The sequence below is a fragment of the Triturus cristatus genome, chromosome 5_2 (genome assembly GCF_964204655.1).
Source record: "Triturus cristatus chromosome 5_2, aTriCri1.1, whole genome shotgun sequence".
Lineage (NCBI taxonomy): Eukaryota > Metazoa > Chordata > Amphibia > Caudata > Salamandridae > Triturus > Triturus cristatus.
Window position 1 is genome coordinate 112,129,008 of NC_140588.1, and position 26,702 is coordinate 112,155,709.

The 26,702-nt window shown below is 42.8% G+C and overlaps 1 pseudogene; it reads right to left on the reverse strand.

Annotated features, from left to right (window-relative positions):
- Positions 1 to 811: 811 nt before the first annotated feature.
- LOC146822705 (insulin receptor substrate 1-A-like) lies at positions 812 to 20,278 on the reverse strand (annotated as a pseudogene).
- Positions 20,279 to 26,702: the final 6,424 nt, after the last annotated feature.

The window sequence follows — 26,702 nt, forward strand, 5'->3', positions numbered from 1 at the left end:
AGGGGCATACTATCAAGACAGGCGATAAAATTATCGCCACAACGGCGATAATGGGTTTGATAATATGCTCTATGGAATTCCAATTGAAGCCCATGTTAGATGTGAAGAACATCTAACATGGGCTTCAATTGGAATTCCATAGACCATATTGTCAAGCCCATTATCGCCGTTTTAGCAGCAGTTTTCTGTCGCTAAAGCGGCGATAATTTTATTGCCGGGCTTGATAATATGCCCCTAAGTGCGGGAATGTTTTTGGGCCGCTCGAAGGGCAGCAGCTTTTGCCAACTCTCGGCCCGGAGACCTTAGACCAGGACATGGTGTAAATCTGAACCTGTAATGTTCCTAGTCGAATTCTAAGGCAGAAGGCCCTTCTCTCAGGTGGTGAAATCAGGTCAAGGAATGGCTCCCACTGGGGTTAGTGCTTCATCATCAGGTATTTTGTCAATAGGGCACCTTTCATAAGCTAGTGCTTTTGCCATTCAAGCAACCAGTTTTTTGCTTCACCTTTGGTAATGAGGTTTTTTTTATGTTTTCTGGATTGTGCCACAGATCTGCCCATTCAATTGGCTTAGAAATGTGCTTGATATGTCTAAACCAAGGAAAACTGCTGGAGTTCTGGCTTCTCAAAACATCATTTAAGGTCTCCTGGAATTGTGTGAGGGCAGGAGCAGTCCAGATACGTGTTCAATAACCCACCGGGTGGAAAGCGAAATGATCAGCTACATAGGTCATTCCCAGTTCAGCTCTGGGACATGCCATTGACCTAAATATAATAACCACCTAAAAAAGGAATTTTCGACTTTTCAGCACCTTAGGTACTAGATGCCACCACTTTGGTTTTATATGTGGTTAGTGCAGACTTTATTAGGCAATTTTTAGATTTGTTTCCAAATCTCGAAACTGTCCCCGCCTGTTGGGACAAAATCTCTTTAGACTTGGATTCTTGGGCACCACAGTGAAGCTGGTCATCGATCTGAATGCCCACGTAATTGCAGATTGTAACCTGCTCTATTGGTTTACCATAGATCTTGAAGTTCGAGTTTAACTTGGCTTTGGATTTCATTTTCATAAACTTTGTTTTCTGTACATTGATTGTTAATTTCCTTGTTTTACAAAAGAGTTGAAAGCCTTCCAACAGCCGATACATTGACAGGTCTGTGAGTGCTAGAATGACAGCATCATCTGCAAACATTAAGATTGGGAGATGCTCATTACCCAGCATGGGTCTACTAGTAACTACTAGGAACTACTAGTTAAATGAATGGTGTCCTTTGGGAGCAAAGAGCACTCCTTTGTGTCTGATACACTTCAGCCAGCACTAGGGGGCTGTTCACGTTTTAAGACTCAATTGAGATGGCACCATGTGCTTCTATGAGCATGTTTTTTTCAATACAGCGTGTTACAACTTGCTCCAATTCAACTACTTGAGAAAGCTTTCTGGCTACTATTAATGAATCCTGGCCAATGCAATCAAATACCAATGGTTTGGGCTGCATTGAAGCAAGGGACCGACCATGTAAGTGTATTGGCTGTTGCTGAGAAGGTGGGGATGCAAGAGTACAAGTAGAAATGTCTGCAGGAATCTTAGCCATATCTTTCTCTGCGGAGGACCCAAATTTATTTGTGATGGTGTTGACCGCTAATTGCTTGTGCTTGATTTTTTAGATGAAGTGAACTCTTCTTGGTGCGATTTCTCACCTCTTTCATTGCGTGCTGCAGTTCCTGGCATGTTACATGAAGTGCTGCTAGCATACAGACCATCCATTACAGCTTTAGTATTAGCTGTGTTGATTATATTAGGGTTTGTTGGGGTGGACCCCCGAGTTGATTGCGCATTGTCATTTCAGCATCAGAGTTACATCTCACATCCATCCTGTTTCACCGCTCTTGTTTTGTCCCTAGTCTCAAGCATGGTGGAGTTACTTGCAGAGACTGGTGTGGGATATATTTACAGGAGAAGATGCAGGAAAGATGTCAGGATGTGTAAAGTTGTGAACATTATTTTCCATGAGCACCGCCTCAAGCCCCTGTGAATTGTGCAGCCAACAAATTCCAGGGCTGTGCCACAAGCACGCTGAGGAACCCCATGCAGGGTTTTTGGCAAAACGATTGATGGGCAGATGGGCAAAACGGTCAGGGGTAGAGCATGCACAGCAAGGCAGGCAAGTGAGAAGGAAGTGGTGTACGCAACCCCTCACCTGAACAAGCCGCACAGACATAATGTTGGCCACCTCCCCTCACTGTAATTGATCACCATCAGCCTGTGCGCAACCGCACTTACCTCCTCCCTGCCTCACTTGTCTTGGAGCCTGTGCACACCCCCTGTCCTCTCCATCTCCAATCCACCTCCTGCCTGACTCGGGTTCATGTGTACCTGACCTGTTCCGCCTCAGTCCCTTCCTCACATCTGCAGACTGCAGGCCATGAGCCGTTAAATGGGCAAAAGAAGCAGCGGAGCAATGACGATGCCAGATGCCAGGTGCTGGTGGTGGAGGTGAAACCCCCGACCTGACAAGTACTGCTGACCCTAGCTCCACAGCTCACCGCAGCTTCCCCCGCTCGGTGTCCACGGCGACCACTACCTTGGGTTCAGCGTTGCCCACACGCTGCGTTGATGCATAAGGCATGCCAGAGTTCACGCTCAACTCTCTTCACAACTGTAAGATTCACCAATCATACATATGTTAATAACCAATGCAACTATAATCCTAACATAATCTTGGATTTTCATTTTAAACGTTTCTTTTAGCTTTTTCGGTAAAATGTCTTCATAGAATTCAGTGCCCCCATACATCATGGAAGAGTGATAAGATTGAGATGCCATCAATATTTTCCTTTATACCCTTGAGAGAACAAGGTCTTCATTGTGAGTGATTACTTATTTTCAATAGAACAGTAATTATAGCAAATAAGCAAAGGAATTTTGAGATCCATGAGAACACCAGGACCTGTTTAGTTTCATCTGGGGATTTTGGCTGCTTCTAATTGCTGAAATCTCTGGGTGAAACTCTGGGGCAATATCACAAAATACAGGGAGAACCAGACCTGGAATTACTAATTCACATCCCAATTCATCAGTTCTCATGAGAAACTGAGTGCTCCTATAATGCCAATTAACTCTGCCCCCTGGGATTACCAATACCTTCGTCATTGGTAACTTGAGAGGGTGGATGTAACAGGAAGACGTTTCTATCACTTGGGAAGGGGTTCTTAGGTTTGCTCTTGTTTTTGTTGTTTTCAAATTTTAAATAGCCATTAAAAATATCCTAGTAAGCAGAAACATCTTATATCATTTAAAATATGAAAGTAGACCTCTAACCTGTGATCAGTGGTCCCTATTTGATGTTTTGTCACACAATAAAGTGTGTCATTTCTTTTACATCTCATCCAAGATGTAGAGAGCAATACGATATGAAACCTCAGTTCAGTGATGAAGTTCCTAGAATGGACATAGACAACATTTAGTTGCTATATTCTAATGTAATTACTTGACTTCTCTGTGACAGTGTTCAGAAAACTTGTTAAAGAGGTATCCATTCCACCTGTGATCCTCAATTACTTCCCTATGTCTAAATTAATCCCTTACTTTGTAGGGCAGTCAACTCGAGGAGCTGTAGTTTCTACCCTGCTTGGCCTGTTGCTAAACCTAACAATTTATCTTCTTTACATTTTGAATATAACTACAAATATAACATTTGCAGTAAATCCTCCCTGTCTGAACTTTGACCTCTGCTAGCCTATCATATGTCTTCTGGATGCTTGGAAGAAGTAGAGATATTTGAGTTACCAGTGTTAGGAGGCAAACCTTTTGTTTGAAACAAAATTGAGGATATTTATGTCAAACTAAATTCTAATGGTAGGGCCATAGCATCGGCATTGGGTGCCACGGATGTAGTTCCCGGAAAGAACTTTTGCTAATTTCCACCTTTTTCAGAGGAACAATTAGTCAAATATATAGACCAAACAAAGTTGAGGGCTCCTTTCGACCCCTGTCCTTTTAAAATTGCTCATGAATTAGCAGGAATAATTGCCACTACTCATACTATGATATTGAATACTATTATTGACTCAAGAGAGGTTTCTATTTAATTGAAAAATGCTTTGATTCTCCCAATGCTGACATGATGGTCACTAGACTCTAAAGAAGTAACTATTGTCCCATATCTCGTTTGCCCTTTCCAGCAAAAATTCTGGAGAAGCACATGAACATCGCTCTCTTTAAATACCCAGAGGAGACTGAAATCTTAAACTCAGCACAATTCGTTTTAGACCTTACCATAGTATAGAGTCAGCACTGGTAGTAGTGACAGAGGAGCTGAGAAGTGTTCCAGAAAAGAGTGCGAAGGCAGCCATGATCATGATGGATCTATTGGCTGCCTTTGACACCATAAACCATGCGTTTATGCTGAAACACTTGGTGGAAATTGCGTTTGGAGGCCTGTATCCACGACCTTTTCATTGCTGTGCGGTGTTCCCCAGGGTTTATCATTGAGCCCCACACTTTTCAATGTTTGTGTGGCTCCTCATATAAGGCTGATTCATTCTTTTGGACTGACCCCTGTGGCATGTGATGATGATACACAAATTATTGCACCCTTCTTGAATAATGTTGAGGCGACTGTGCACCGCTTAAATAACTGTATGGGTGCAGTAATGGAATGTTTTGTAACTGAAAGATGTGCTGTCATCATATGTAGACCAGGAGCCGGGATGTAGTTATGTAGATTTATTGTTCAAGTAAGTTAGTACAAGATACCCCACCGGGAGCAGCATCCTGCTGCTCAGCCCCATTCAATCTAACTGATCACTCTTCAAAACATGCACACACTCCCAACATTCCATGACATCATACTCATGTAGGCTGAGCAGCCAGGACTAGGAAGTATAGGATATAACAGAATGTATGGGTAACAACAGTCTTATGTTGAATTTGGACAAAACAAAGGTCCTCCTATTCTGCTACTTTCTGGAATCAATCTTGATGGCCTCAGATGCTTGGCCCTCCTGCTATCCCAGTGTCTTTGGTCAGGAACTTAGGAGTGATTTTTGATTCTAGTCTCTCTTTTAATGCACAAATTATTACACGTAATTCCTCTTGCTATTTTCTGATGTGAACCTTAAAGAAAGTTCCCCCCTTTATTCCATACAAACTGCAGAAATCAGTGGACCCTGCTTTAGCCCTGTCTAGGCTGGACAAGTGTGATGCCTTATATTTAAGCATCCAGCAATGCTCTCTTAAGAAACTTCAAGACCTACAAAATGCGGCGGCACGTGTGCTGAAGAAAATCCCCAAGTTTAAGCCAGTCTCTGAAGGCGTACTTGAGTTCCACTGGCTCCCTGTGAGGAAAAGAGTGATGTACAAGGCCTCATATTTGGTACATAAGACTTTGTATGGTGAAGGTCCTGCTTATCCGAAAAGAAACCTCTATTGCTATACACCCAGAAGAGCATTATACTAAGGTAATGTCTTCAAATTCGGTAGGAGGAGCTTTATTCACATTACATATCAACTGTGGAATAACCTACTCTACCAGTTTAGAGCTCAGTCTAGCCTTTCCAATTGCAGGAAACATCTGAAAACCAGACTATTCTCCTACTCCTATGATCAGGCAGTGGTCCTTGCTGGTGAGCAATGTTTAGTTCTGTTCACTCACTTTCTTGAATAGCAGACTCAGCACCAAGACACCTTTGGCATTCACGCTATATAACAATGTTCAATATTGGGAAACATCGTTTACAACGCGGGGATTACATCGCGATGCCATTACATCGCGGTTTTTACAACGCAAGTCGTTACAACGACTTGCGCTAGATGGCGCTCTAGGACAAGGAATAGTATAATTTACTATCCAACACCTTCCTTACTGAACGTAGACTGGAGTTGGAATAGTAAATTATACTACTCCTAAATCCTATTCCTTGTCCTAGATCGCCATCTAGCACAAGTCGTTGTAACGACTTGCGTTGTCAAAACCGCGATGTAGTGTACCGCGATGTAAATGTATGCGTTGTAACGTCATACATCCTTCAATATCAATATCCTACATAACAGATCCCACAACCTCATCTTCTCTTTCATCTATCTATTCTTGCACCAAAGAATGGACATTTTCATTCTTTGTTCTGTTAAGACATGGCAATCCAAGTACACAGCTTTAGCTGTGAAAAAAAGAACAAGCATTTGCAATGGAATCGGTCTCGCCTTTTGGACCTTATATGTATTTAGCTATACAGCACATAGCCTGGGTGCTGAAACATTTACTGTTCTTTAAAATGTAGGGAATGAGAAAAGGCAAACGCTTGTGGCAGCTTCTCTGGTTCTGGGATTTACAACATAGAGCCACGCGGCATCGATTACTCAAGCGCACGATGGCCACATGACTTGACGTCTGTACATACAACACGCTTGTAGAGCACCAGTGATCACTGACATGGTAAACATAATCCCTCCTCCTTACAACAGTCAGTTAGTTCTTACAAATGGAATGCTTGTTCTACTCCCCGATCAACGAAAAAAATTATACCAGACGTTTAAAAGATCGCCAGCTCACAGGCCGTCTACGAAACAAAACAACTTTACAAATCAACGTGTTTTTTCAACTTTGTTAATTAACCTCCCTGATCAATTATACACGTGTGTTTTTTCCGACAGAGCCAAATGACAACAAATATTTGCTTTGAAAAAGTCTGTAGATGCTAACACTATTTAAAAACATTAGCCAAACCACGGATACTATTTCAGAAAATGTCTCGTGCATAAGTGAAATTACCCCTTTTTGTCCTACATAAACGTTTGCCGTGTCTGCTACTCAATGACATGCTCTTCACCTTTGGGGTCAGGTTGTTTTTGTTGTAAATCTCTCTAGTTTTCATTAATCTGAAATCAGGGGAAGAACTCCTTTCCAAAAAAGCATTTAATTTGCCTAAGGTACAACAGCAGTGATGACAATGAGGACCAAGCACGGAGAGGAAGAGGGGCGCAGCTCGTGACTCACCTTCTTTCGCTGGAATGCTTCGGAGGTCTCCAGGTTTATGGAAAGTGATCCTCGCATATGGACTCAGGTCCTCGGTGGAGCTGGCCTCAGAGGGCGTTCCAGAGGTCTTGTGGTGCAGAGGGTACTGCTCCCTGCCCAGGTGCAAGTCTATATATTTCTGGGGTGTGTCCCCAGGAGGATCCTTTGGCGGGCTCACATTCTCGAAGGAGGCCGAGCTGTGGTGCATGCCATCCTTGATGCAGGGTAGTGTGGCGGGTGCGCAGGCGGTACTGGGGGTGCTGGAGAACATTTCAGAGCTGTGCCGCCGACGACCCTGCGGGTCCACCCGTACAATCCTGGCGTTGCCGGAGCTCAGGTTGACCATGATGAAGGCGCTGAGGCCAGAGCCCTGGCCTGGCAGCGGGGCAGGAGCGGCGAGACCTGGATGTTTCTGGAGGGCTGCAGGCTTGGGAAAGAGCAGGTTCTCTGTTCATCTTCCAAAAGCCATATCGGCATCAATGCTGTGCACCCGGCCTCCGGATAGCCCATCGTTGCAACTCGGTACTCTGGCTTTGTCCAAGGAGAGGCGGGTAGCCCTGGGCAGACGTGTGGCTGTCTGCGCTGGAGGGTCCGACTTGCTTGTTTTGTCCTGGCCAGTCAGGATGTCGCTGCTGGCAAAAGACGACGAGTCTTTGCCACAAGGCCATGCAGATGCTTGAAGGAGCGCGGCAGGAAGTAATAGACGCAGGCAGGCTGAGTGGCCACCTCTGCTGGCAAGTAGCTGTCTGACAGCGTGCCGGTGCAAGAGCCGCTGGCCGGACTCATGTTCATATAGTCTCTGCAGGGCAGCTTGCCATCGCCACTTTCCAGTGACAGTTGAGCACAGCATCCATTGGGGAGCAACTGTCACTAGGAGATATCATCATGTAGCCGCTGGGGTTGGTGCGAGGCCGCAGGATCTGTTGTGGGGCAGACATGGTGGTGGAGCTCATGGGCATATATTCGCCGGGCCGGGCGGGCGCCACCCATGGACTCATAGGCATATATCTGTAATCCTGCGGCTGCTCTGCGGGTTAACAGTGCGGGGGCAGGAAGGCAGGAGGCCGGCAGGGTTGTGCCATGGCATTGTAGTCCTCGGTGCAGGCCGGGCACCGGGGCCGCTGTTGGCCGACAGGAGGCAGTGGAGAGGTGCCGGTCGAGTGTCCGCTTCCTGTAACTTGGATCCTGTGCTGGTGGGATTGGGCCAAGCGGTTGGACCCCGCGGCCCATGCAAATGTAGGCCAGCCCATCGGCGTGCGGAGTGTGGCCGGGGGAGTCCGGTGTCACTCTGCGAAAAGAACCCCTGAAGTCGCTATGGCTGGATCCATATATGAAGCCGTCGTCACTGGGGGAGCCGGACACCGAGGCGCTGTCGGCAGAGCCCGCCTGGCGTGTAGCCGTGGCCGCTGGTGCTGCAGGCTCGCAGGGCTGGCCACTGTCGAGGCAGAGCTGCGGCAGGCTGATGCTGGGATGGAGCGCCTGTGGCTGAGGGGTGGGTGCAGGCGCTGCGGGCAACGCCACTGTTTTGTCCCGCATGCTTACAATGTAAGGCATCGCACGCATGGGACACAAAGAGTGTGAATCCATCCACCAATCACATGACAAACAAGCATTGAAAATGCAATAGGACTCGTATTTACGCGAGACCTATTGCATTTTCAACAGAAGTGCGGGCGTGAAAGAAGGCACGGACGGGAGGGGGTGGGGTGGGTGGTGATGGTCCAAGAAGTTACGGACTACGGGAGAGAACAGGGAGAGGCAGGGGATCAAAACTGTTTTGGAAGTAAAGGGGCCGATAGCCTCGGAAGGCGGAAAATGACGACATGGCCGTCAGGAGGCGGGATTAAGTTCCCGAAAACTGATAAAAATGCAGCATTTAGAATTTCGGCCAATCAAAATGATAGGCGGAAAGTGGAAGGCGCTTCTCCCGCTATCCTGTATACAGCATCTTTCGACGAGACAGTGCATGCGCTGCCTAGGCGAGACCTAAAAAATTACAAGCTAGTTTGCATCCTTGCCCCTGTATTTATACCACACACTTACTGCATCTAAAGGCAAAAGAAAGTATTACAATTTCCCGCACTACTTGCAGTAATGTCTGCATTGCATGTTAAAGAGACAATACATCAACATAAAGGCTGCTTTTCACACACTTATAAATAGAGTGTAAAGCTATCAAATGCAGTGTTATTGAACTCTCTGAAAAGCCATATTCTAATGTACTTTATTAGTAAGTATATCACATCAATGAGATCATAATCAATAAATCAAATGATCTGAAAAGCTAAATAAGAGAAGGGAAGAGAAATTATTCTCGCAATGGCTTTGATAAAATTGAGAGACATGATTCTTTGTAATTATTATTTATGTTAACAAAAGCTCAGTTTTATGGAGCTATTACAATTTGATTTTAGTAAAATGGGAAAATTGCATATACTGAAAGCCGCTCATATCTTAATGGAAGGCTTTTACTTTTGTTTTAAGCGTACTGCTGTGACACAGTCACAAAGCTCCTCTTAACAGTAGAATTTTTGTCCAGGATTTAGAACTGGACTGGGTTTTAGGGAGACAGGTGTGCCTCTCACAATGGCAAATGTGTGTTCTAACAATTTATACAGAAGGTAGCCATTTATAGCATCTATTATGTGGCTAATCTGCAGAGCCTGAAATAATATAGTAAATGTAACAACCTCCGAGCCTGTCAATATTTAAATGTACTTAATTCTTGTATCCAATGGTGGGAACCTCTTTGCTGTTAGCGATCCTGCCGGGTACTATTCATTCTTCCAACTGAGTGCATTTTAGGTTCTAAACCTTCAAAATGCTTTCAGCTCATTTTCCTTTAATATTCCCACATTTTTCTGTGTGACCTTCAATCGGCTTGTACATCTCTTTTCATTTTACTTTGCATCTGTTTATTTGTTTTCTATTATTTCGAATTTTTTGTTTTGTTTTCTTTCTCCCTTTGTATTTTGTTATGTATTTTAACATTATCTTTCTCATTCTTTTACCTTCTCTACATTTCTCGTTTTGCACTTAGATTACTTATTCTTGCATCACGTTTTTTTCCCTTTTTTTCTATATTTTCTCTTTTCTTTTTTCCTATTTCTAATTCCCCTAATACGTTGCTATATTTTCGTAGTGAAGGTTACTTCAGTTACAAACGTTGACATTCAGTAGTCCAGAGTAAAAGTTAAGTCACCCTGATTAAGGTCAAGATTTCGCCAGCTCTGTCTTCGACAAAACAAGTGAAAATACACCTTTACCTGTTTTGAATTAGTTGAAAAAATAATTGTTCTAAGAGTTATGAATTCATTTAACTGTTATCACTGTTAATGAAATTGGCTAGAAGTTTTAACTCTGTAATAATGACAGCTTTATCTTTTATAACATTTTAAAAATTAATATTTAATGTAAAAAGACAGGATTATTTGCGAACTGGGTGTTACCCGCTCACTTAACTCAATGGGGCCATTTTATAAAGGCATTAATGAGAGGTGATGTTGTCTTACTGGAGTATTACTTAAAATGCTTATAGATTTTCTGCGAATTAGTCTCTACCTATTAAGATGATTAAAGGCACTAGAATAAGATGACACAAAGGCCGCTAATTATTCATCTGAAGATCTTGCTATGTACATATAACCTTATTGACCCTGTGGCCATCCCTGTTAGAAGCACTCATTCTCTGTGATTGTGACTTGCACTACTATGCGATTTATTCACCATTGTTAAGGATAGAAATTAAACGTATTTCGGAGTTTGGTCCCTAATTGGTTCATTCTCTTCCTTTCCTTAACTGCAATCATGTGGGCAGGGGCCTAGGGTGCTGTTGACATGTGCAGGCCACAATCCCTTCACAGACCTGCATTTGACGAGTTAGTGCATGCTCATGTGTCGCTGTGCACCAATCGCTTACAAGTACAAAGATGGGCAAGGCAAACAGCCCCTCTCTTTCGAGCCCAACCTTTGGACACTATGCATACTCCATCGGTGAGTATGAGACCTGCATGTTGTGTGACCCTGGGCACACATCTCAAACACTAAGGAGAAGTTAAAGAGGTGCAGGGCAAACCAATTAATTACAACAGGATAAAACTGTAAGGGAAAATGTGTTCAGCTATTTCAGTATAGTATCAGCTCAATTGAGTGTAATTAGTAGCACTGCTTGACTCGAAACGTTTTTCGTAGATTGACAGCGCAGCAGTGCACAGAGGATAATTTCAGAATTAGAAGCACTCTCTGGTAATATTCAATTCAATATATTAAACTAAAAGGGGCGTATTTTGTCTTAAAGAATATTCGCTGCATGGTTGGCAAATATCCTCAGTACAGAACTATACCCCCTATGGCTAAATGGATTTTTTAAACCAATAATATTTTATGTTTCCTCACAATGTCCCATGACTCAGAGTGGATCAAACCCTGATAACATACAAACAACACAATCGAAGTGTATCTTAGCAAAAAAAGGTTAATAAGGGCCCTGGCATTCCTTCAAAACAGGGATTTCTCAGGTATTATTTGAATATGTATAACAATATGTATGTATTCATGTGTCAGAACATCATTAAAAAGGACAATCGCAGTACCTAGCGATATATGCAGATTGTGTGAGTAACATACACCAGCATGTATTTCGGTTATATACAGTGGTGCTGGTGAGTGGAGGATAAAGAGCAAATATTAAGCGTGTGGCACCTCATTACGAAGGACAGGATTTCAGGGTTGGTAACTGCAATCAGTGCTACCGACAACAAGAGTATGGGTAATAATGAGTGTTGGACCTGGCCTTCGTTGTAAGGTCACCTCCAAACTTTTTGCCTTCATCCCTGCTGGTTTCTAAACTTTCTTTGTCCTCTGTGTTTTTATTTTCATTTTCTAATTTCAACCAGCCGCGTTATTGGGTGTCTAATTAATGCCCATTTTAATTACCACGTGCTTAACGTTTTTAAAACACCTCCTTATGTCAAGAGGTGAGGGAAGTGTCTGGAGAGAGAGTTGTGGACACAGTGTGACCTGGGTACGTTTGATACAATTGTGTTTCCATTCTGTATCCCCTTCTTCTAGGTCACTACATGACACTACAGAAAAATTGACCCGTAGTGTGAACACGTGGTAGGTAGTACTCACCCCCACCACGCTGTGTAGATAGATTCACTGATTAGGTCCTGAAGAATTGCCACGGATCAAACTGACCAATAGGCATGAAACATGTTGACCTCTAGAGATGAGCATAGCTTAAACTGAACCATATTGTCAGATAGGCTGCCACTCTGTTTGTTTTAATGAGGTGGATAGCCAGCCAGAATAAAAGTCTTATTTGTACTATCCTACCTCTTTTAAATCACCCTTTCACTATATCTACACATTAAAGCCCACACACCCCCACTGCATCATATGGCGAGGAACAAAAGACTTCCGCTAAAGAGCCCCTTTACGGGTGCCCGTTGGGTATTGCAGCGCCGACCCAACGAGGAGCAGGTCCATATGATGAAGCATGACACCTAGCTCGCTGGGTGTGTGAGGACCCTAGTTCCGATAGAAGGTATTCCCCCACTCTCTTTCTCACCCTAAGGACCACCGTGTTTGTATTTACAAACAGGGGTGGCTTGGTCTACTGGTTTAATTTTCTTCTAGGCACTACAATAAGAGGAACCGCATACCTTCAGGTAGTAGGAGTTGACTGGGCATTTATGCTGGACCTCCATAAAAAGCTCCTCAGTCCCCTTTTTTGTTGAATGACAGTTTTAAACACTGCCATTTCCACCTGGCAAAATAAACCTTTTCCTAGGCCTAAAATTCCCTTTTTAATACATGTAGGTCTCTGCTACGGAAGGCACTAGACAGCCCACAGGGAAGTGTGCATTGTACATAAAAAGGTGGAAAAACACTTTCAACTTTTACATGTCCTGATAGTAGAAATTAATTTGTCACTACTGTGAGGCCTACCTCTACCGCAGAGTAACATTTGGTTACCTTATTACATTTAATATGTGGTAACATTTGTTTGGGATCAGGTAGGAATACCATGTTTGGTGTCTGAGGAATTTCAATTTAATGTAATGTTTAATGTTAAAGTCAGATGTTAAGACACAATCCTGAAAATGGCACTTTTAGAAAATTGTTAAACTTCCAAACCTCCAGTTCTACTGATTGCATTTTTGTTGTTTTGGTGTCAAATAATAGATTGAATGTACTCTTTTATTCCAAATGGGTGTTAGATAATTCTTGTGTTGTGTTTTAATTGTATTGCTGTTTGTGTACTACATAAATACTTTACACATTGCCTCTAAGTTAAGAGTGATTGTCTTTGTGTCCAGCTACCAGAGGGTTAAGCACAGGTCAATTTATTTACTTTTTATGGTTCACAATGATAAGGATTGTAGCTATAACCCAATGTCTCACATTTGTGCTCAGTGGTGGCAGACAGTACTTGTGTTTGTGCAGTGCCATACACTGATTTGTGGAACACCAAAAAAATATTATAAATAATTTGACACCCGATCTGACCTCTTTTTAAATACTCCTTGTTTGGCCCCTTTTGCTAATATTTCAAATTTACATCCATTAACCTGTCTTTGTGTGTAGTGACCATACCTGAAATCATGGTGTATGAGCCCAAAAACTTGGACAGCTACACTGTGACTGAGCTCAGAGGATTCTGCAGGCAGAGGGGGCTTTCAGGAGACCAACGGATCCAAGAATCAGGATTTCCAGAAGTCCCTCAGGGCCCAGTAGAAGGCTAATCAGTTCCAGGCTACAGTGGAGCAGGAGGTGGAAGTTAAGGATGGGGTGGACATTGAGAGGGAGCAGGAAATGGAGATAAAGGGGGAGGATGGCAGCCCATTAATCATGGCTCCAGAAGGGTGAGGTACCCTGCCAGATCAAGGGTAAGTAGCAGTGTCTTAGGCCACACCCTGTCCCCAGAGAAGCTGGCAGGCTGGAAAGAAGGGAAAGAGTTCAAGCTGCAGATAGCTACGTGAATGTTAGAATCAGCTAAGGAAGAGGCTGCTGCCAGAGCGCCTTTGAGGACAGGAAATTGGTCATGAAGGAAAGGTCCAGCTCTAAAGATGGCAGTATACCTATAGTGTCCATTGGAGACAAGAGGGTCCCCATTTCCAAAGATCTGGGGCTGGATATACAAAGGTTTTTTGTGTGTGCAAATGGGTTTTAGACCCGTTTGTGCCTGCAAAAAACCTGTGGCCCGTGTACTAACCCTTTTTTGCGAGTCGCAGATCAAGTTGCGACTCGTAAAATAGGATTAGCGACTCGCTATTAGGAAGGGGCGTTCAAAGGGCGTCCCTTCCTAATAGTGACTCCTTAAGCTATGTAAGAATGTTTTGCGACCCCCATTGCGATCGCAAAACACTCGCAGTTTACCACCCTCGCAAATGGGAAAAAGGAAAAAGGGCAGCCGGTGGTGAGTCACCCCTCAAACCTTTTGCCTTCACTGCTCCTGGTTTTGTACCCCGTTTTTGTAGACTTTTAGGACTCTACCAACTAGTGCTTATGTGCTGTGTTCTCTCATTTAAACTAGGCCAGAGTGGAATTATAAATCCACTTGCAGAATTGGTGATATTTGGTTACTCTTGTAACTCGAAGTTACTGCAAACTCCACCAATCAGCGTGTGGCGGAATTATTCTCCAGTTTAAGGACCTTGATGTTCACAGAAACAACATGAGGCTCCATCAAACGCTCTTGGTAGCATAAGAAAGATTTGCCGGCCTCTGGAGCGATTTTCAGTTGCCAGGAAGCCTTCCAGCACTATTTTTAAACACTGGCTGTCATGATCGGTTGGGGCTGCTTTCAAGTATATTTTCTACTTGAGAAGCAACTAAATCAACTCAAAAATTACTTTTCAAGTGAATAGTCCACCCAAATGAATGGTTCAGGTAGGTATTTTAGTGTGAAGCACACTTTTTAAATTTTACTTTTTTGTACAGCCACGACATGCCACAAAGACTCCAACTTCCTCTTCCTATTCAGAAGGTTCCTCTTAGTGCTTTACCCATCTCCTGGTCACTTTTCATTTGAATTTTGAGGTGAAATGGTCTCTCTCTTTGTCTTGTCTACAATTATTGCTGTATATGCCATTGGAGTTTAAGGACTTTGATTTTGGGACATTGCAATCTAGTAAGTTAAACAACTTTTGTATAAAGGTGTTATTGATAGAGGGCATACACCAGTATATATTTGTGCATTTTACTTTTCATTTTGTATTACATTTTCAAATATGATTTCTGGATGGTTCGGGGTTGCAGTAAGGGCCTATTTTTTGCATTAGCTTTTTTTACCTTTATAAGGAAAAAGGTTGCACAGTTAAGTACTTTTTCTTCATGTTTGTGAAATTGGCATGATTAATTTATTTTGCCATGTGCCCTAGTCTGTCCACGGGCCATCCAGCCAGTGCTAGGTATTAGGTGATATTTTTGTATTTCACGCTTTTTTCTTCAAAATGTTAACGAGTATTTTGGTGGGGTCATTTGTATTGATGCCTTGGGATGATGTGTATTGTTGGAAAGTTTTTATAGTTGACAAAATTGTCATTTTTGGCATTGCTGAATTGATGGTATTGTATTTTTCTTTGTTTACCATGCCCCCTCTTGTTTGCTGGGCAAGTGGCCACTTTTTGTCTGGCCAGTGTGTGTGTGTGTGCGTGTTTACCATAGGTCAACATTTTGTCTTTGTTCTGCCATTTTGTCTAGTCAGTGACTGGAGCCCTGCATGTGTTATTTTCTTTGTTGTCCTTGCCTCATTGGTTGTTGCTGTATGAACATGGGGCATGTTGGCCATTTTGTTTAGTAGTCAGTGTGCTTTTTCTATAGGCCTGCATGTGTTCTTTGTTGTCTATGCCTGCTTGCTTGTTGTTTGTTGAACATGAGGCTGACTGCAATTTTTTAAGCCAGCTAGTGTGCTCTTGCTATAGGCCTGCATGTGTTCTTTGCTGTCCATGTCTTCTCGCTTGTTGTTATTTGAACATGGGCATGTGGCCATTTTGTTTAGTTGTCAGTGTGCTCTATTGCCATAGGGCTACATGTGATCATTGTTGCCCATGCCTTCCTGCTTGTTGTTGTTTGAAAAAGTGGCCAACAGCAATTTTGTGTAGCCTAATATCAGTTTAATGCACTTGACAATGATTGTAAATTCTATGAACAGTGTTTTTTATATGCATTTTAAGCCATTTTATTCCTGTTCTCCTGCACCTCCTAGTCTCCCATGGGAGTTCTCGTAGTCCCTAGTGAGACACCAGAAATTAAATTCTTTAAAAAATGTGATTTTCCCTGCAACCCCTACCTTCCACAAGTCTCTTAAGCCATAGGCTTACAGCAGCGTCAATTTAAGAATTTAAGGATTATTCCATTTTCCCCTGCAACCCTGGCCTGCAATAGGCTCACACCAGCATTAATGTGTAAGGATTATTGCATTTTACCCTGCAACCCCTGCCTGCAATAGGTGCAAACCAGCGTTTGGCATGCAACAGTAGCAATATTCGCCATGGAGAAATATCATACAGCTGCAGACATCTTGGAAGACTTTAACAATAAGGTGTTTGAACGGCTTTGTCCTTAAAGGAGAATGGGATGCAACTGGCAAAAGCATGACCATGGAGATGAACAAATGAGGACTATTCAAATGCCGGATACAAACGCTACTTCCTTTTGAGGTTTTCACATGGGAAGTCAGCAATGAGGATAGTACGATGAATCAAGCAATCCTGTTTTTTTCATCTGCAACAGGACCAGTTGAAAAAGGTGTCACAAAGATTCAGCAGTGTGAATGAAGAAGCAAACGAGTTAGTTCTGACCTTAATCTTTTGATTTACTGTAAATATATAGCTGTGAAGAGAGACTGTGTCCTCCAAAGAGTATATCTGTGCCACTATACTTGATCCATGGTACAAATAAATCCTGGTCACTTTCATTCCTTTTTCAGAAAGGGGTGTTTCACAAGACTTGGATTGTTGACCGAGCGAGAGACCTGGAAGAAGAATGGTTGACAATTAGAGAACCGGCCAGAGAGGATGGTCCAAGACTATCTGGTTGACCCAGAAGAGGCCTTCCTGGATTAAAACCCATTGGTTTATTCCTATGGGAAGATACACTAATGCAGGTGCAACTGGCACACGTAAGAGCGGTAGGGCGGGGTGGTGGGGGAGTCGACAGATAACAGGATAGGTAAATTTAAATAAAATATTAATTAAACCACTTACCGTGCACTGGCTGCATCACGGCTCGGTGATGCTGTGAGCACAAGGCAAGTGGTTTTATCTATTTTTTATTTAATTTTACCTATCCAGTCATCTGTGGACTCCCCTGTACCGCCCCGCCCCACTGCTCTTACGTGTGCCTTCAGCAATTGCCAGAGCTTAGCAGACTAGCAATAAAGTATCAGACTTTTCCCGTAACCATTGTGTCTTCTGAGCGTGTGTTCAGTGAAGCTGGCACAGTTGTCAGAAGGACCAGTCCCTTGCCCTAAAATGTGACAGATTGATAAGGAGTAAAATAAACCAACACTTCATACCACAAGATTACACTGTTCCTGAAACAGCACAGGTAGAGCATGAGGGCAGATGGCAAGACTCAAGCACGTTAGCTGACCAACTTCTGGCCAAATCCCCTGATTTTCTTTTTTCTTTTTTTCCCAATCCTCATTCTGCCAGTTCACTTGTTGGCAATACTCTTATCCTTCACTGGTAATCCAGACCAGGTTAGAGTCATTCCACACAAGAGAGAGGCTGTTTCCCCTTTCACCCTTCCCTAGAGTGCCCATAGCACGGAAGGAAACAGGACCAACGGCTGAACATTGGCTTAATCATAGGACCTCAGGTTTCTGCGACCAGTCCACCAACTTAGCCCATACTCTCTCTCGGCTGCTAGTATCACAAAGCAAGTCCTGTTTACTTATATGTATAACACTTTTTTTACATTCCAGCGAAAGGGGTGGAGCATCCAACTTCCACAATTTGCAAATCTCCCGCCTCCTAAAAGAATTACATAGAAAATAAATCTTGTATCCAACCTACTAATCGCAATATCATTGTTTTGCCAAACTCCCAAAATAAACAGGGCAGGGCTTACCCTCACCACAGTGCCTATAACTTCAGTAATAAATTCACACACCTCAGACCAAAACTTCACCATGTAAGGGCATGTCAAAAACATATGCAAATCGTCAGCAGCAGTGTTTCTACATTTTGGACATACATAGTGTGTCCCGGAAAATTTCTCTAATTTTGCTGGAGACCAATATACCCTATACGCAGAAAAAAGATGGGTACGTTTCAGATAGGCAGGTTTAACAGTTTACCTTAGTAGGGTAAAATAAACTTTCCAGGTTTTCCTCAAATTAATATTTGACATAACCCCTCCCCAGAGCTTCTGTATATCACTATCTAAATCATCTTCAGCCTCGATCAAAATATTATACCACAAGGCTACCTCCTTCTTAACCGTGCCAGTTTTTAATGCTTGATCTAACCAGGAATCATCCTCTTCTTCATTCCATTCTTGGCGCCCCCACCATGCAGAAAGCTGATAATATTTAAACCTAGTAAGTTGACCTCCTGTAATTGCATTCAGAGTTTCCCAATCAACCAACTCAATTCCCACCTTCAAATCTCCCCAACAAGAAATACCCGCGTTCCTTAAGGGGAGAATAAGGGAATCATCCAGACACTCCGGGTCCCAGATCGGGGCCCTAGATGAATAATATGAAATTCCCATTTTCTTTCGTATTAGGACCCATACATTCAAAGCTCCCAATAAAATCTTCAACCTTACTTTTTTGAAAAACTTGGGGTCCCCAAACTTAAACAAAAAATGATCCTGGCCCTCCCTCAGTACACCGAGCATTGCTCCAAAAAGAGTTCCTATCGCAGAACTATCTACTTTACCTAAAAGCATCCGACAGTTCTTAAAGAAAAAAGCAAACCCATACATCAACAGGTCTATGTGGGCCAGCCCGCCCTTCTCCAACCTCCTCCTTAATTTTTTCCATGATATGCGTGCACCCTTAGAAGCCCAAATAAAACTACCTGGCCTTCCTTGAAGCTTGGCTAGCTCTCTTTTATCAAATAATAACGGAATAGAATTAAACAAAAAGGTAATTTTGGGCAAGATCACCATCTTGATAAGGTTTACCCTTCCATATAAGTTCAAAGGTAGATTTGCCCATATCACCAACAGTCTCACTACTTCCTGGCTGATCCTTTTCCAATTCACTGTGGTAACATTTGCCAATTTCTGAGTTACAGTAATGCCAAGATAGCGCAATGCTCGATTTTGCCAATGACTGTTGTTTAGGTTGGTTCCATTCCATAATTATAGTTTTATTTATGTTTACCTTATACCCTGAAATTTTCCCGAATAATTCGGCTTTAGTCATTAATAGGGGAATAGACACCTGTGGATTCTGGGTATAAAGTAAAAGATCGTCTGCATAAAGGGCCAACTTTATCTCAAAATTTCTGTATCTAAACGGAACAATAGCAGTATCCTTTCTAATCCAAATTGCTAAAGGTTCAATATACATATCGAACAGAAGGGGGGATAAAGGACATCCTTGTCTAGTTCCACGAGAGATGCTGAACCATTCGGTCAATTCGCCATTTACAAGCACCCTCGCTCTAGGTAAGCGATACAGAAGATGGACATCTTTAATTAAAATGCTTGGAAATCCAAATCTCCTTAGAGCCTCCCAAAGGTATGGCCTATGTACCTGGTCGAAGGCCTTGACAGCATCTACTGCCACAACCGTCACAGGTAATTTATCTGTCTCTGCCAAATCTACTACTCCAAGTATTAAGATGGTTAGTTCGTTAAGCTGCCTCCCTGGAATAAAGCCTTTCTGGTCATTGTGTATAATATACTTAATAGCCTTGGCAATCCTAGTAGCTAATACCCCTACAAAAACTTTGTAATCGGTGTAATAAAGATATGGGCCTATATGAGTCAGCCAGCATGGGGTCCTTATTCGGCTTCAAAAGTAATGTTACAGTTGCCTCTGCCCAGCTTGAGGGTGGATCTTCTCCGTCTTTCAAAATTAGATTAAACAACTCCTTTAGTGCAGGTATTACTTCATCCGAGAGGCAATGATAGATCTCAGTTGGAAGCCCATCAGGCCCTGCGGCCTTACCTCTCTCCATTTTCCTGAGCTGCTGTCTAATCTCTTCTTCTGTTATCTCAACCGATAACACCCTCTTCTGATCTTCACTTAGATTAGAAACTTCAATTTCCTTAAAAAAGCCTTCAATATTGACCATCCCTGGAAAAATATCTTCAGTATAGAGGAGACTCATATGTCTAGAAATTTCCCGCCCTATACTGGCATTGGTGTCAACTATATCTCCCGTCACCTCCTCTCTAAGACTTTTAATTAAATTTCGAGCTCTATCTGTCTTTACTTTCCAAGCCAGTAATGTACCACTCTTCTCCCCATATGCAAAATGCTGCAGTTTACTGGCCCTCCATCTATCCAATAGTATTTTATCGAGGGCCCCATGATATTCTGCTTGCAATGATTCTAGTTGCTTTGTGAGGGGGATCACATCACTAGGACGCGCAAGTGAGGCTTTTTGTACCTCTAGTTCTTTGTTCTTAATAGTTTCCCAAAAAAGTTCCTCTTGTTGCCTCAAACTACGTTTTTTACCCGCCATAATACCCGTACCATTGGCTCTTAAAAAGGCCTTAAAGGCCTCCCATACAATTTGAAATTTCGCCGACCTTCTATTAGCCTCAAAGAAGAAAACAGCCTCTTCTTTCAATTTAGACGTAACCCCCTCTTCTAATAAAATTGTCCTGTCCAGCGTCTACCTAATTTCTCCCCTTTTATACGGGATATTTAACGGCAGAGTGATCCGATATAATGGCGGGTACATGGTTAACCATTTCAACCCCTGACACCAACTCACGATCTAATAGAAAGTAATCAATCCGTGAATGGTGCCCATATTTTTTACAAAAAAAAGTAAATCCTCTCTTATCCCCATCCTAAATCTCCAAATATCAATTAAATTTATCTCCCGGATCATAGTTTTGAGAACTGCCATGGTTTTAGCCGGGGTGACATATTTAGACTTGGAGGTTCTATCTAAACTTTTATCTAGAGCTAGATTAAAATCCCCTCCGAGTATCACAGGTGCGCTGGAGGACAATAAGCATGATTCCAGTTTAATCAAAGCATCAGGGTCATCTTCATTGGGCCCAAAGTAACTAGCCACAACTACTGGTGTTCCTTGTATCCTAATTTTAATCACCGCCCATCTCCCAGAAGTGTCCGTCTGTGACTTTCCAATATAATACCCTTATTGGATCTAATAAGAATAGCTACCCCCCTCGTACTACAATTTTGATCTGAACAAAAGATATCCTGAACCCAGGACCATTTCTTGAGAGCATCAGTACATTCATGCATAAACAAATGGGTCTCTTGCAATAAAATAACACTGGCCTAGGTTCTCTTCAAAAATTCCATTACACAAGCTACCTTTCTCTTAGACCTCAGACCATTCACGTTCCAGGACATAAAGTACACTGAATTATTTTTCATTTGTCCATCATTAGAACCAAAATACTGCCAATTGCTTCCACATCCTTCCTCAGATACACTACCTCTATACATTTAACAACCTCCACAAATAGGTACTCCCTAAGAAAAGGACCGCCAGCTATATAACAGAATGAGGACAATATTTTTATTTTTTCTCCCACATGCTTCCAACCACCAGTACTCCTCCCACCACCCCCCATGGAAACCCCCATCCTATCCTACAGGCAAAGCCTATGAGGTCTCGCCGTGTGAGAGTAAAGAGTCAAAACAACAAAATAAAGAAAACTAAACAAAGGTACATTTACAATTATGTCATGCCATTAAATAAAATAGTGACTTCCCATATTGCTTCTTGGACTGTTTATATTTATATATGTAGAACTCTGTACATCCGATCCCTAATCTGGGCTTCCCATCTACTTCAGCAGGCAGTCGACCTCCACGGGGTCTCTAATAGTATGCATTTTATTTTGCCACATAATCTTAAGGATAGCAGGAAATGTCATTTGTAATTGGGCCCCCCTGGAGCGCAATTCATTCATTTTAGAACCAAGTTCTCACTGCCTCTGAGCAGTCCTTTTCCCCAGATCGGAACAAATCTGATATGTTACGTCCCATAAATTTTAACTGCCGTTCTTTCAATGCGCGGCCCAACACCAACTCCTTAACTGAAAAAGTTAGGAAGTTCACCAAAATTCTTCTAGGAGCCTTTCTCCCTGGATGGAGCCTGTAGGGGTCTCTGTGGACTCTTTGAAGTTCTTTCTCCCAGTCTATATCCAATCTGTGTGGTAACAGATCTCCCAATAGCTTACATATGTAGCCTTTGGTATCTGACCCTTCTGCATTTTCGGAAACCCCTAAAATACGAACATTATTGCGCCTAGCATGTATCTCTAGCCTTTGCAAGTCCTCTTGTAGGGACTTATTCTCCTCTCTGAGGCCAGCTATTTCCTTAGCATTTACTCCGGTGACCTCCCCCAACACCTTCACCTCCTCCTCCAGCGCTGACGTGCGCTGAGCTATTCCATCAATCTTTTGTTCCAGGATCGCACATTTCACTTGAATCTCTTTCTGATTCTGTTCGGAGGTTTCAAACTTAAGCAGGATATCCTGTCTCATACCGAGTAATCCATTTGTCACTTGAGTCGCTAAGGGAACCTCCTCCAGGGGGCTGTTGCAGCTCCTCGCCCCATCTTCACCATCCACGCACCCCCTCTGAGCAAGTTGTACCATTGGCACATATCAACTTTGCAGGGGGGTAGTCAAAACTCTTGTAGGGCTGATAACATGATCTTCCAAATTCTCTCCCCCACTATCTATAAGAGGGGCAAACTGATTTTCCAATCTCAGTTGTCCACTGTGATCAGTGCACTCCGCTTCCTCCGAAGCCTCCTCCAGCCCTACTGAGCCTGCCACCTGCTCCATGATTTTAAAATAGGGCCTAAGAGAGGGAGGAGGTTTGGGTAAAATCCCTACTTCTTTTGTCCAGCACTTTTTTATTCTGCCTCCCTTCGGGGGTTTCTTGACCGGCGTTACAGCTTGAGGTGTACTTGCTTGCTTTGTTTTCCTAATATTCTTTTTCTCTGCACGTAAAAAATATCTGCTTCTTGTGACCAACACAGGCTGTACACCTTTCTGTGTATCTTTAGGCCCCCCCCACAACCCCACGGTCTCCCTCAGCATGTAACACCTTCACTATATTTTGATCTTGCGCCTGCTCCTGGTCTTGACTCAATACACAGGGTGCGCAACTCTTAAGGGCTTTGTGTTGTTCAATCCCACTTTAGCCAGTGAAGCTGTAACACACAACATCCGATCTTGCTCCATACACCCCGGAAAAAGGCTGGAGTCAGAAAACTGCTCCCGCAGCACCGGGGAAGATATTATGCAAGGAAAACATCCAAAACCATCCCGGTATCCCCTCTTATTGGGACAATTGCTTCCTCTTTACCAGCATTGATTTGCTGTGTGAGCGTCCTGACAGACTCCCCCTCCCCCTCACTGTGCCTCTCCATGAGCCATATAGCTTAACCACGCTCAACCAAGAGTGCTTTAGAGAAGCCGCAGCCCGGCTCCAGCTTCCCTGAGAGGTGGAGACGGGGTCATGAGTCGCCCCCGATTCCAAAAGTGCTCCGTAACCCATACGGCGAGAAAAAAAAAAAAAGGAGCAAAGAGGCAAACAAGCAAATTATAAATCAATAGCACTCAAAAAACGCTCAGAAATGCCCAATACACCGTTTTTCTCAAGTTGGAGCCCGTCAGTCCTTATTCACAGAACTTCACGGCTCATCATACCTGGCAGTGCCTCCCAACACCGACACCAGCTTCTTTAGGAGAAGGAGGGGGGCGGGGTCGCGTCCCATCCAAAACCCGAAAACGGCTCAATCACTCAATCTTGAAAGTCTCAGAAAAGCTCAGTCAATGCGCGATAGTCACCATCTTGCCTTATTTGATAACGCTATTGCACCAAACCTCCGTATGACTCAGTCTCTCCACGGCGATCCTCCCGACCAGCGTTAGCCAGCCGCCATGTTCCCCAATCACGTGACCACCCTCACGCTGTTCCCCCGATCAAAACCCCCTGATTTTCAGGATGAATCCTACTTCCATGACTGAGTGGGTCACATTAAAAGTTTCACTTTATTGTCAAATTGCTTTACAAAAAAAAATTTGATATGGAGGAACATTTATATATATATGGTGCCTGACTTATACAGCCCCACCATTATTTCATACATGGACTGGAATGGAGTTGGATATGATTGCACAGAAGAAGCCTCCCCATTCACTAAAAGAACATGAAGACAATACATTCATACCTATCCTTCTTTCTTTCATTCCCTAGCTCTGCTGCCCCAATTAAAGATCATCAATTTACAAGATTTCAATGTTTGTTACCTCCACGGGGCAAGATGAGGTACAATAGACAAATGTGTACCACCATGCTTGCAACAGGTGAAAATTGCATCACTGGGTGATATATTGAGTGAGTTATGATAATTTGTATGGTGACAGTGATGGGTGTTCAACTTATTATAAACTTGATTTCAATTTGCAATGTTTAGGGCCTGATGGGTGATTCTGCATGAATGATTGCCTCATTCACAATTTGCTTGATGTTCTTTTACAAGGTCCACTCCTTGCTGTACACAAAATGCTCAAATTAATTTGCTTTTCTAGTTCATCAATAGCACCACAGGTCTATCTCTCAAAATCTCATTTGGGTCAGGACTACATCAACAAACAGAAGAAGAAAATTCTAAACAATGTTGGTCTACTGCAAAGGGAAACCACCATGACTCATAGAGGCCTACTCAGCCCTACTGTGGAATGGAGAGATGTGCATTGATTTGCAAAATGCTGAGTAGTGTAGTGTGTTGGCTCAAATGTCAAACTCCTGTAATTAAGTGGTTTTGGACTGTAACTAGAGAGATTGATTAATGCACTCGGCTAAATGTTATGGCAGGTACATGCAGCTACTTGTCCGGGATTGGTCGTAAAATTGTTATTGCTTCTCAGTTAAACACACTTCACTGTATCAGCCTATGCTCTTGCTCTTCCCTCTTGGTCCTCATCAACGATGAAGCTTACCTTCTCCTTAATTCTACATATCAACATTTACTGTTTTGCAACCTACAGGCCTTCTTTTCTTATGCACAAAAGCTCCATACCACTACTGCTTATGGACCAGTTTAGTTGTGCTCCCAATATGGACATTCCTAGAAGAAATATACCAATTCACCACCCATTTTGGCATTAATGTACAGTATCAACTTTTGTTTACTTAACAAATAGAATTTTTAGAACTGTTTGGGTCCTATCAAATTTGTATTTTTCAAACCTAGGTGACAGAACAATTAGATATCTTAGGACTCTGGAGCTGAAGCACTGTTTGCAATGCGTTTATTAACTGAACGGTGTCTCATTTCTCATTTCCTCCCGCAACAGATTTGATGATGATATGCTGCTCATCGACCTCATGAAGTTTGTGTTTGTCTTTGTCATACCTTTCCCAAACTGCCTGTTCCCATCCATTCATCAAACCCCTAATCCGCTTCCCCAGGTTGTGTGATATATTGAGGTGTGCCTTATGAATTTACACCATAAATGGATCACAGACTTGTCACAGAAAATGTAGTGAAAGCAACACCAACTCACTGTGGGATCTTCTTACCTGAACAATAGCCCAGGGATAACAAGATCATCATGGTGCAGAGACTTAGTTGAGCAATGGCTGTCAGACAATAGGTAGTACAAGTGTGCACTATGTGGCCTGATTCACAAAGGTAAAGTCACACTGTGGTGTAAATCCACTCTTGCAGTTCACCTGAACTACTAACAATTTTATGAGTAGTAACCTCACAAGTAGTAGCTAACTAGTAGTAGTGGAAACTCCTTTTAAAGTGATAGGGATCACTTACTACTTGCAAAGTGACTACTCGTAAAGTTACTGATGGAAAAGTTACTAGTTAAAAACGTACGCTGCAAGAGTAAACTAACACCAAACAAATAACATACTTTACCTTTCTGAATAAGGCCTTGTGTTGCTTAACATTTTTAATCTTCTCACGAGTCCTGACTCAAGAATTTTATACGTTTACTTTAATAGTTTCAATATATTAAATATTAGACGCCCACTAACTCTGTGTTTTCTTTCAGTCTGGTTGCCTGTGATGGATAATCCTTTTGAATAATCCTACAGTTGGAGTTCTCCTCATTCAAAAAAGGTGGGAGTTTGAACCTCACTTTGTTTTGTCTTCCTTGTTAGTGATAGCTCACTAGCACCATCCTCATTAAGAAGAACATTTGGGAACCCTAGCAGTAAGAGAGTGGCCATCACTTCATCGATTCATCTATTTAGGTAAGAACTAAGAAGTGAAATAGTTAGGAACTTATTACTGAGCCTGTTTTTGGCAAGCAGAGATAGATAAGTAAGATTACAGTTTTTGTGTATATTGTAGGCATACTCCCCCCATAGTGGTCATTAGTTGCAGAGCATAGTAGGGCAAGAGTATTAACTAACTAGTATACACTTTGACTGCAAGAAGAAGTAAGTGAGGTCACCTAGAATGGAATACATGGCAATGGACTTCAGATAAGGAAACTCTTGGGGGAAAAATTGATGTACAATCTGTGAC